Source organism: Hylobates moloch, unplaced genomic scaffold, assembly GCF_009828535.3.
Source record: "Hylobates moloch isolate HMO894 unplaced genomic scaffold, HMol_V3 SCAFFOLD_3, whole genome shotgun sequence".
In the NCBI taxonomy this organism is placed as follows: domain Eukaryota; kingdom Metazoa; phylum Chordata; class Mammalia; order Primates; family Hylobatidae; genus Hylobates; species Hylobates moloch.
Window position 1 is genome coordinate 176,177,978 of NW_026652278.1, and position 10,759 is coordinate 176,188,736.

Sequence of the window (10,759 nt, forward strand, 5' to 3'; positions counted from 1 at the left end):
ATAGTGTTGTAAATGGATAATTGTTTCTATCTGGGTTAAATGTGATTACATGCTTACTGCTTCCCCTCTGTGTGTGTGTGTATGTGTATGTGTGTATGTATGTGTGTGTATGTGTGTATGTATGTATATGTGTATGTGTGTGTATGTGTGCGTGTGTGTGTGTCTATGTGTGTATGTGTGTGTATGTGTGTATGTGTGTGTATGTGTGTGTATGTATGCATGTGTATGTGTGTGTTTGTGTATGTGTGTATGTATGTGTATGTGTGCATGTGTATGTGTGTCTATGTGTGTATGTGTGTGTATGTGTGTTTATGTGTGTGTGTGTGTGTGTGTGTGTGAGTGTGTATCTCCGCCTCAGTCACAACAGGGGTTTCTTCTTCCGTGTGAACCCTGATATGAGAAAACATGCAGAGCGCAGCCGAGATTCAGCTGCCTAGCAGCCTCATGCAGTGTGAAGAAGAAATCAACAGAGGGTTTCTGTTACAGCACAAAGTGGCTAATACAAGTGGTCATAGGTGAAGGGCAAGATGCCTAAAAAGCGTTTTTCTGCATTTGTTTCTATGATGAAAGACTTTCTTATAGCCAATACTAATGATGAAGCTGTGCAACAACAATGAAAAAAATTCAAGCTTCTCATTGATTCCCTTCTTACCCTCTCTTAATTCACAGCCACAAAGGAGGTACTACCACCACTAAACCACCAAAAGGCAAAGAGTAGACAATGATTTTCTGAGGTTTCTTTCACCTCTAAGTTATATATATATATATATATATTTTTTTTTTTTTTTTTTTTTTTTTTTTTTTTGAGAAGGAGTCTCGCCCTTTCACCCAGGCTGGAGTGCAGTGGCGCGATCTCGGCTCACTGCAAGCTCCGCCTCCCGGGTTCACACCGTTCTCCTGCCTCAGCCTCCCCAGTAGCTGGGACTACAGGCGCCCGCCTCCACACCCGGCTAATTTTTTGTATTTTTAGTAGAGACGGGGTTTCACCGTGTTAGCCAGGATGGTCTAGATCTCCTGACCTCATGATCCACCCGCCTCGGCCTCCCAAAGTGCTGGGATTACAGGCGTGAGCCACTGTGCCCAGCCTCTAAGTTATAATTTTTATGGTAAAAAATAGACGTATATTTAGATATGTGTGGCTTTGGGGGTTGTGTTTTAAATAGCAGCTGATTTTGTTTTAGTCTATATTAGCATCTCAGGTTCTTTTTAAAAATCTAAGCAAATCAAAATGACTTTTCAGACCAAATGTGCAAGTTTTAATCCATCCTAATTTCATGATGAACTAAAAAGCACAACTAGGTCATAGTGGAATCAGGTCATTTAAAATAAATCACTACATAACTAATTCAGTTGCAATTCAATTGAAAAGGTAAATAGTCATGACAACCAAGCCAAACAATTCTTCTAAGGTAGTTCATGGAAACATAGACAAGGCTTCTTTTCATGAATTTTAAAATATCCTTCCTTTGTAGAGATTGTGAAATGTGTGCCCTCCTTTTTCCCTAGTTTTTCCTCAGATAACCTCATTCAGTCTCATGGTTTTAAATACCTTTCTCTGTGGCTGGTGATGAACAACACATTTTTAATCTAGCCGTAAAACATTCAATCCCATGGTTTTAAATACCTTCTCTCTGTGGCTGATGATGAACACATTTTTAATCTAGCCCTGAAACACTCTTCAAACATTCAGACTTCTTGAAATCAAAATGCTTTCTTGAACTATCTCATAGGAACCTTGAATCAGTCTCAACCAGGAGGAACTGCCTGACTTTCTCCAGCATTTCCTACTTCAGAAAATGCCATTGTTAAGACGTATTTGCTGACTAACCTCAAGGGTTGAGAATTCAAGTGAAATACTAAAATTCAGTCTGTTACCATTTTAAGTAGCCATAAAAAATTAGGTCCCATATATAAAGAAATACATCAAGTTCAAAAATCTTTAAAATTAAATGGAAAAGATATTGACATGTCTTAGGATCCCATCAAGGTTTGAGTTCTATAACCTGTATTCCGGATAACCTCTTTGCACTGAGATGGTAAATCTTTTTCAATATGCTATCTTTCCACATGAGGAAGATTAAGAACTACATAAAAATATTTAAGAGAATCAAAGCCAAGATATAATATCTTGTATTAAAAAGAATCCCTCTCTACTTGGTACTTTATGTTATAATGTTTAAGATCATTTAAACAATTACAATGACAGCCTTTTAACTTTAATTTATGTACAAATTAATAATCGATTTAGATTAACGGCTTCTGTTATTATCTGTATCACAGTAACACAAATGCACGTCTCCACATACAATTTTTTCTCAAAGTTTTATATAATCAACTGCCTATCCTATTTGACATCTCCACTAGAATGTCTAAACAGAAACCTGAAGTGTAAGGTGTCCAAAACCCAGTTCCTGACTCTCCCCCTAAACCTGCAGCCTTCCCTATTTCAGTTGATGACAAGTTCATTCTTCTCAATTCCTGGGACCAAACTCCCTGGAAGTCATATTAGACTCTGCTTTTCTCACTCCCCACATCCAATCCGTTATGGAATCCTAGTTACCTGAAGTTTGCACGTATCCCACATCTGACCTCATTCACTTCCACCAATGTGACTTCTGCCTCCTTTTTGCCCTGAAGACTGTTCTAAACATAGCCGTCAGAGTAATCCAGGTAAGACCTAAATCAGATGCTGTCTCTCATCGTCACTCAGAATAAAAGACAAAGTCCACACAAGGCCTGAGGAGCTTTCCCTCCCCATTACCAGTTTAACTTAACCTGCCACTCCCCTGCCCCTCAATCTCCTCAGACAAAGTTGGCACGCTCTCCGCACTGGCTTTGTTCTGGCTCTTCTCGCTGCCCAGGACTTCCTTTCCCCAGATCGACTTGGCAAATTCCTTCACCTGCTTCACATTGTCACTTAAATGCACCGTCCCAATGAGACTCAGCCTGTCCATCCTGTTTAAAATTACAACTCATTTTAAATTCCCAATTGCTGTGATCATGTTCTACTGTTTTCCTTCTTCCATAGCAGGTATGTGCGTATCACCTAATTATCACATCATTTACTGATTTGTTACACTTATCATTTTTATTTATTGGAAACAAATGTTTTCTATTTGACTGTATTAATAAGTTCCGGGAGGAAAGGGGTATTTGTGGATGCTTCCCAAGTGCTTAGATCCTGCCTGACACATAGTGGCCACTCAATACATATCTATTATTGCTGACTTGTGACTTTCAGTAAACATCACACTAAGTTAACAACAATATCATATATTAACACATAAGGAATATTCCAAAAAATACAGATTTTCCATCTCTCAGACCAGACTGCTGCTTACTTGGTGTGCTGTTGTTGTTGTTGTTGTTTTGAGATGGAGTTTCGCTCTTGTTGCCCAGGCTGGAGTGCAATGGTGCGATCTCGGCTCACTGTAATCTCTGCCTCCTGGGTTCAAGCAATTCTCCTGCCTCAGCCTCCCGAGTAGCTGGGATTACAGGCGCATGCCACCACGCCCAGTTAATTTTTTGTATTTTTAGTAGAGATGGGGTTTCACTATGTTGGCCAGGCCCAGTTAATTTTTTTGTATTTTTAGTAGAGACGCGGTTTCACCGTGTTGGCCAGGCTGGTCTCCAACTCCTGACCTCAGTAATCCGCCCACCTTGGCCTCCCGGAGTGCTGGGATTACAGGCGTGAGCCGCTGCACCTGGCCTTACTTGGGTTTTTTTTGTTTTGTTTTGTTTTGTTTTGTTTTTTATTATTATACTTTAGGTTTTAGGGCACATGTGCACAATGTGCAGGTTTGTTACATATGTATCCATGTGCCATGTTGATTTCCTGCACCCATTAACTCGTCATTTAGCATTAGGTATATCTCCTAATGCTGTCCCTCCCCCCTCCCCCAACCCCACAACAGTCCCCGGAGTGTGATGTTCCCCTTCCTGTGTCCATGAGTTCTCATTGTTCAATTCCCACCTATGAGTGAGAACATGCGGTGTTTGGTTTTTTGTCCTTGCTATAGTTTACTGAGAATGATGTTTTCCAATTTCATCCATGTCCCTACAAAGGACATGAACTTATCATTTTTTATGGCTGCATAGTATTCCATGGTGTATATGTGCCACATTTTCTTAATCCAGTCTATCGTTGTTGGACATTTGGGTTGGTTCCAACTCTTTGCTATTGTGAATAGTGCCGCAATAAACATACGTGTGCATGTGTCTTTATAGCAGCATGATTTATAGTCCTTTGGGTATATACCCAGTAATGGGATGGCTGGGTCAAATGGTATTTCTAGTTCTAGATCCCTGAGGAATCGCCACACTGACTTCCACAGTGGTTGAACTAGTTTACAGTCCCACCAACAGTGCAAAAGTGTTCCTATTTCTCCACATCCTCTCCAGCACCTGTTGTTTCCTGACTTTTTAATGATGGCCATTCTAACTGGTGTGAGATGGTATCTCATTGTGGTTTTGATTTGCATTTCTCTGATGGCCAGTGATGATGAGCATTTCTTCATGTGTTTTTTGGCTGCATAAATGTCTTCTTTTGAGAAGTGTCTGTTCATGTCCTTTGCCCACCTGGGGTTTTTAAGGTAGTGTGTTACGGACCCTCTCACTCACCTGCTAGCTTCTTCAAAACATATTCAAGAAACAAATTCCTATTTTGGTTGAAGATTGCACTTTGACACATGCATTTAACAGTATATTCTATAGTAATTTGAGAAGTCCCGTTGGGGTTAAAAAGCAAATTCTTTGTGTCTCTAATGTACTTTCTCCACTGCCATCAGTGGCTTCTCAAGAGTAACTCCTTGAATAAGTCACACATTTCTGCCAGTTTAATACCGATCTTGGCTCCTCTCTGCCTCAGGATGCAGCCAACACTCCTGAATGTGGCTAAGAAAGTCCTTCATAAGCACGTTTCTGCCATTCTTCTAGAATCCTCTTTTGACACAATTCCCTCTCAGCAGAAACATAAACTCTACCTGAATCTACCATTTTCTGCCTTTAGGTTTTAAATACGCTACTCTCTTTGCCCACATCACTTCGTTCGCTAATGCCTACTCAACCACTCCCTCACATTCTAAGCTTGTAGTTTCCTTCCTTCCCAAAGACTTCCTTAATCCTTCAAGAACTGGATAAGGGGTTCCCTGAGTTCTCATAACTTCTCGTAATGACCCACATCTTTGCACTGTTCCCTCCAATGAGCTAACACAGTGTTGGGAGGAGGGAGGCACTAAAGAGACACTTGCCGAATGAATGAGTAAATTTGCTGAAGAAGCAGCCAGTGAATCTGAGCCGGTGATTTCTCTCTCAACAATGCTCTCTGCTGTGCCGTTCAACGAGGCCACAGTGCCGTCGTGTGACAGTGGTATGATGACACTGCTTGGGCCATAACAGAATAATTCTCCAGATAACATATGCACTTGTTATGCAGCTAGATGCTTTTACGATTGCTTTTGGAGGTGCTGTGGCAAATAAATTTTTTACTTTTATAGGACTGCTGACATCTCATGGAAATTTTTGACAAATATTCAACTCAGATATGATTTTGGTTCTACTTTATGGATTTCCCGATCCTTTATATACTACATTTTACTTCTTTATGAGCTTACTGTACTTCATTTTTAGCCCTCAAATTCAATGACCAAGATAATGTAACAGCATGAGCACAGAATATGACCTCTGCTCGGAAGAATTCCATTTCCATGTAATCTGTGCACAGGGCTTGCTGAAGGATGAAGCTGCTCTTCACCCTCCCTCTAGTTATCAACTAACACAGCAATTTCTGATGCTTTATTATTTTTTTCCTGAGTGGCTTTTTCTGTAGTATCCATTCATGCCTTCTGATCTAATTAGTATAATTAGCCTTGGACACATAAGAAACAAAGCAACAAATAAAAAAGCCCGTAAAATTCCATTTCAATACTCTGCCTTTCATAGACTTTATGGAACTAAGTATTCAGCTGTCTTCATAGCTCATAACCTTTAATCCTAACATCAATCTCGGCATTCTATTCAATTACAACTGCTGTCTATTGAGAAGTAGCAAAGGTTTAGAAGAGTGTGTGGGAACGTGGAAGTTGCCCCATTCATTTTCATTAGTAAACTCAGGAGACGCAAATTTCACTAAAATTGCTGACACTCTTCCTGCTGTGTCTGGATGATTCATTATTAGACATCATATTTCTTCTCAAAGTATGGTTTAAGGAACTCAAGAAAATCATGTGATTGTTTTACCTGAAATATGATGTAATTTTATCACCTGTGCACTAAAGTTGCTGACTGCAACTTGGACAGAATAGCACAAAAGGCTTTGCATGGCTGGAGGGAAAGGAAACAAAGAGGAAGACCCATAACCAGCACAGAGTACAGCACGGTTAGTTCCTACGACAGAGACAGCACAGGAGAAGGTGTATGTTGTATGTGTTTTTTTGAGACAAGATCTTGTACTGTTTGTTGCCCAGGCTGGAATGCACTGGCATGATCACAGCTCACTGAAGCTTCCACCTCCTGGACTCAAGTGATCCTCCTGCCTCAGCCTCCCAAGTAGCTGGGACTACAGGCATGCACCACCATGCCTGGCTAATTTTTTTTTTTTTTTAATTTTATTTGTCGTACAGATGTGGTCTCACAATGTTGCCCAGGCTGGTCTCGAACTCCTGGCCTCAAGCAGTTCTCCCACTTCGGCCTCCCAAAGTGCTAGGATTAGAGGAGTGAGCCACCACACCTGGCCAAAGTGCGCATTTTAAAAAGGCAACTTGCTACACCTAGAAAAATAGAAAACAATTGTTATTTAAAAACCAAGTCATGACATTTTGAGGCAATATCCCAGCACTAAATGGCAAATGTTATCACTTGTAAAAGCAATTAAGAAAATTGTTAGGCTGTGGTAACAGATGAAATGACCCCTTGCTGTCACTGAGGAGCTTTTAGAGTTATTTTCCTAAGAACAATATGCAAGACCTTGCACACCTAGCCCAGCTTACTTGTCACGGCTCATAACCCAAATGCCATCCCACGGTCCCCACTTGAGGAACACAGTGCTGGCCCAGCATCCCCATTCCCGGGTGCACTTTAGGACCACCTTGGGAGCTGTTAAAAATTATGGCTGGGTGCAGTGGCTCACACCTGTAATCCTAGCACTTTGGGAGGCCGAGGCAGGAGGATCGCCTGAGGTCAGGAGTTCAAGACCAGCCTGGCCCACATGGTGAAACCTCATCTCTACTAATAATACAAAAATTAGCCGGACATGGTGGTGCATGCCTGTAATCCCAGCTACTCAGGAGGCTGAGGCAGGAGAATCTCTTGAACCCGGGAGGCAGAGGTTGCAGTGAGCCAAGATCGTGCCACTGCACTCCAGCCTGGGTGATAGAGCAAGACTCCATCTCAAAAAAATAAAAAATAAAAATAAAATAATTATGCCTAGGACCCAGCCCAGACCGACTGAGTCAGAATCTCTCGGCGGGGAGCACTCCGGGTGATTCTAACGTGTGGCCTGTGCTGAGAACCACCGGCTTTCACCACACTGAGCGACTGACCTTTCTCCAATCAAAGAATCTTTCCCCCCTTTTGCTCATATCACTGCCTCAATCTGCTTTCATACAGTTTTGGCTTTCATACAGCCTTCACTTAAATGCTGCTTTCCTAAAGCAATCTCCATATTCTTCCAGCTTTTCCTAAAATCCACTCTTGGATCAGCTAGATGAGCTGAGAATTGGAAGCCGGCACTGAACTGTACTAGAATCCTACAGAAGCTTCTTGACCTCTCCCCATCCAGGCTTCCACATGCCACCACCAGCCTATATTGTTCTTACAATACATGACCCAGTCACGTTCATCTTTTTGAGGCCTCTCACTAACTCAGAAGGTATTTTCAAGCATGTGGAGTACATTACAATTTTCATGGCAAATTTCCAGGAGTAATTTCTTCCGATTCTTAAAGGAGTGACATTTCTCTGGAGCAATAAGGATTTTTTGTTATCTTGTGGACATTAGGAAGCATGTAACTAATCCGTTTTCTCTTTATGAGTTCACTGCTACAAAGTTTAAAGCCAATCTGTGACCCACTGGTGGAAGATGTGGTCATTATATGCATGATTTCAAATGACTTCTGGCTTTCTTTTCTATTTCCAACCCACATTTTTCACTATCTGCTTATGGCAAGTTTAATTTGTGCTATCTTGATGTGCTTCCCCTAATTTATTTTACCTTACATTGTTTATTGAACAATATGGTGCAAAAGTTAAATTAAAAAGCAAATTTCTCTTTAGTTGTTTCCGATATTTGTATCAAAATTATCCCCGAATCTGCGCTTCTATAGTCCTTTCTTTTCTCCCAGATCGCAAATCCTAATGTTATTCTACTTTGCATCATGGTTAGCTGTATCTCCTCTTTCCAACTCTAAGCATCTTGGAAGATAATGAACATATATCTTACGAATTTTGGTAAAACCCATAAAAAATAACAAATAGAAATTGGTTAATAAGTGTTTATCATTGCTTGCTGCTAAGAATACAGAGCTAATAATACTTGGTTTGAATTCCAAGTTCATTATACACCAACTGGAGACCTTAAGCAACTTAATCTCCAAGCCTCGTTTTTCTAATTATGAAAGAGGAAAAATTGAGAATACTGTTTACCTCACAAGATTGTTAAGATGCTGAAATAATTTTTGTTAAGTTACTTTTTAATGGCGAAATACAACCCACATGACTAGTAAAGAAAAGGTCTAGAAAGCCCATCTGTGACTTCATTATATACACACATATACGCACATGCGCACACACACTGAGTCCCAGACCCTTGGGGAAAGCTTCAGCCCATGGGTAAAGAGGTAGGCAGAAATGAGATTCCTTCAAGGTCTTCCTAGCCAGGATGAAAGCTCCCAGATCACAATCTAAGAACAATGGGATACCACTGAAGGATTTTAAGCACAGGTGTAGTAAAATTGTGTATTTAAGTCTTGGAAAGTGACTCTGGCTTTTGTGCACTGGAAAGGATATGGATATGGGGAACGTGACGGTGAAGGAAGCAGGGAGATCTGCTAAGCAGCTACTGCAACAGCAAATGGGAAAGCAAGATCAGCTTAAGGCACCCTGACATCATGAGGTAACCACACTGAGATCCAAAGCTACGTTCATTCTTTTTTTTATTATTATTATACTTTAAGTTTTAGGGTACATGTGCACAACGTGCAGGTTAGTTACATATGTATACATGTGCCATGTTGGTGTGCTGCACCCATTAAATCGTCATTTAACATTAGATATATCTCCTAATGCTATCCCTCCCCACTCCCCCAACCCCACAACAGGCCCCAGTGTGTGATGTTCCCCTTCCTGTGTCCAAGTGTTCTCATTGTTCAATTCCCACCTATGAGTGAGAACATGCAGTGTTTGGTTCTCTGTCCTTGCCATAGTTTGCATAGAATGATGGTTTCCAGTTTCATCCATGTCCCTACAAAGGACATGAACTCATCCTTTTTTATGGCTGCATAGTATTCCATGGTGTATATGTGCCACATTTTCTTAATCCAGTCTATCATTGATGGACATTTGGGTTGGTTCCAAGTCTTTGCTATTGTGAATAGTGTCGCAATAAACGTATGTGTGCATGTGTCTTTATAGCAACATGATTTATAATCCTTTGGGTATATACCCAGTAACGGGATGGCTGGGTCAAATGATATTTCTAGTTCCAGATTCTTCAGGAATCTCCACACTGTCTTCCACAATGGTTGAACTAGTTTACAGTCCCACCAACAGTGTAAAAGTGTTCCTATTTCTCCACATCCTCTCCAGCACCTGTTGTTTCCTGACTTTTTAATGATGGCCATTCTAACTGGTGTGAGATGGTATCTCATTGTGGTTTTGATTTGCATTTCTCTGATGGCCAGTGATGATGAGCATTTTTTCATGTGTCTTTTGGCTGCATAAATGTCTTCTTTTGAGAAGTGTCTGTTCATATACTTTGCCCACTTTTTGATGGGGTTATTTGTTTTTTTCTTGTAAATTTTTTTAAGTTCTTTGTAGATGCTAGATATTAGCCCTTTGTCAGATGGGTAGATTGCAAAAATTTTCTCCCATTCTGTAGGTTACCTGTCCAGTCTGATAGTAGTTTCTTTTGCTGTGCAGAAGCTCTTTAGTTTAATTAGATCCCATTTGTCAATTCTGGCTTTCGTTGCCATTGCTTTTGGTGTTTTAGACATGACGTCCTTGCCCATGCCTATGTCCTGAATGGTACTGCCTAGATTTTCTTCTAGGGTTTTTATGGTTTTAGGTCTAACATGCAAGTCTTTAATCCATCTTGAATTAATTTTGGTATAAGGTGTAAGGAAGGGATCCAGTTTCAGTTTTCTACATATGGCTAGCCAGTTTTCCCAGCACCATTCATTAAATAAGGAATCCTTTCCCCATTTCTTGTTTTTGTCAGGTTTGTCAAAGATCAGATGGTTGTAGATGTGTGGTGTTATTTCTGAGGCCTCTGTTCTGTTCCATTGGTCTATCTCTCTGTTTTGGTACCAGTACCATGCTGTTTTGGTACCAGTACCATGCTGTTTTGGTTACTGTAGCCTTGTAGTATAGTTTGAAGTCAGGTAGCGTGATGCCTCCAGCTTTGTTCTTTTGGCTTAGGATTGTCTTGGCAATGTGGGCTCTTTTTTGATTCTGTATGAACTTTGAAGTAGTTTTTTCGAATTCTGTGATGAAAGTCATTGGTAGCTTGATGGGGATGGCATTGAATCCATAAATTACCTTGGGCA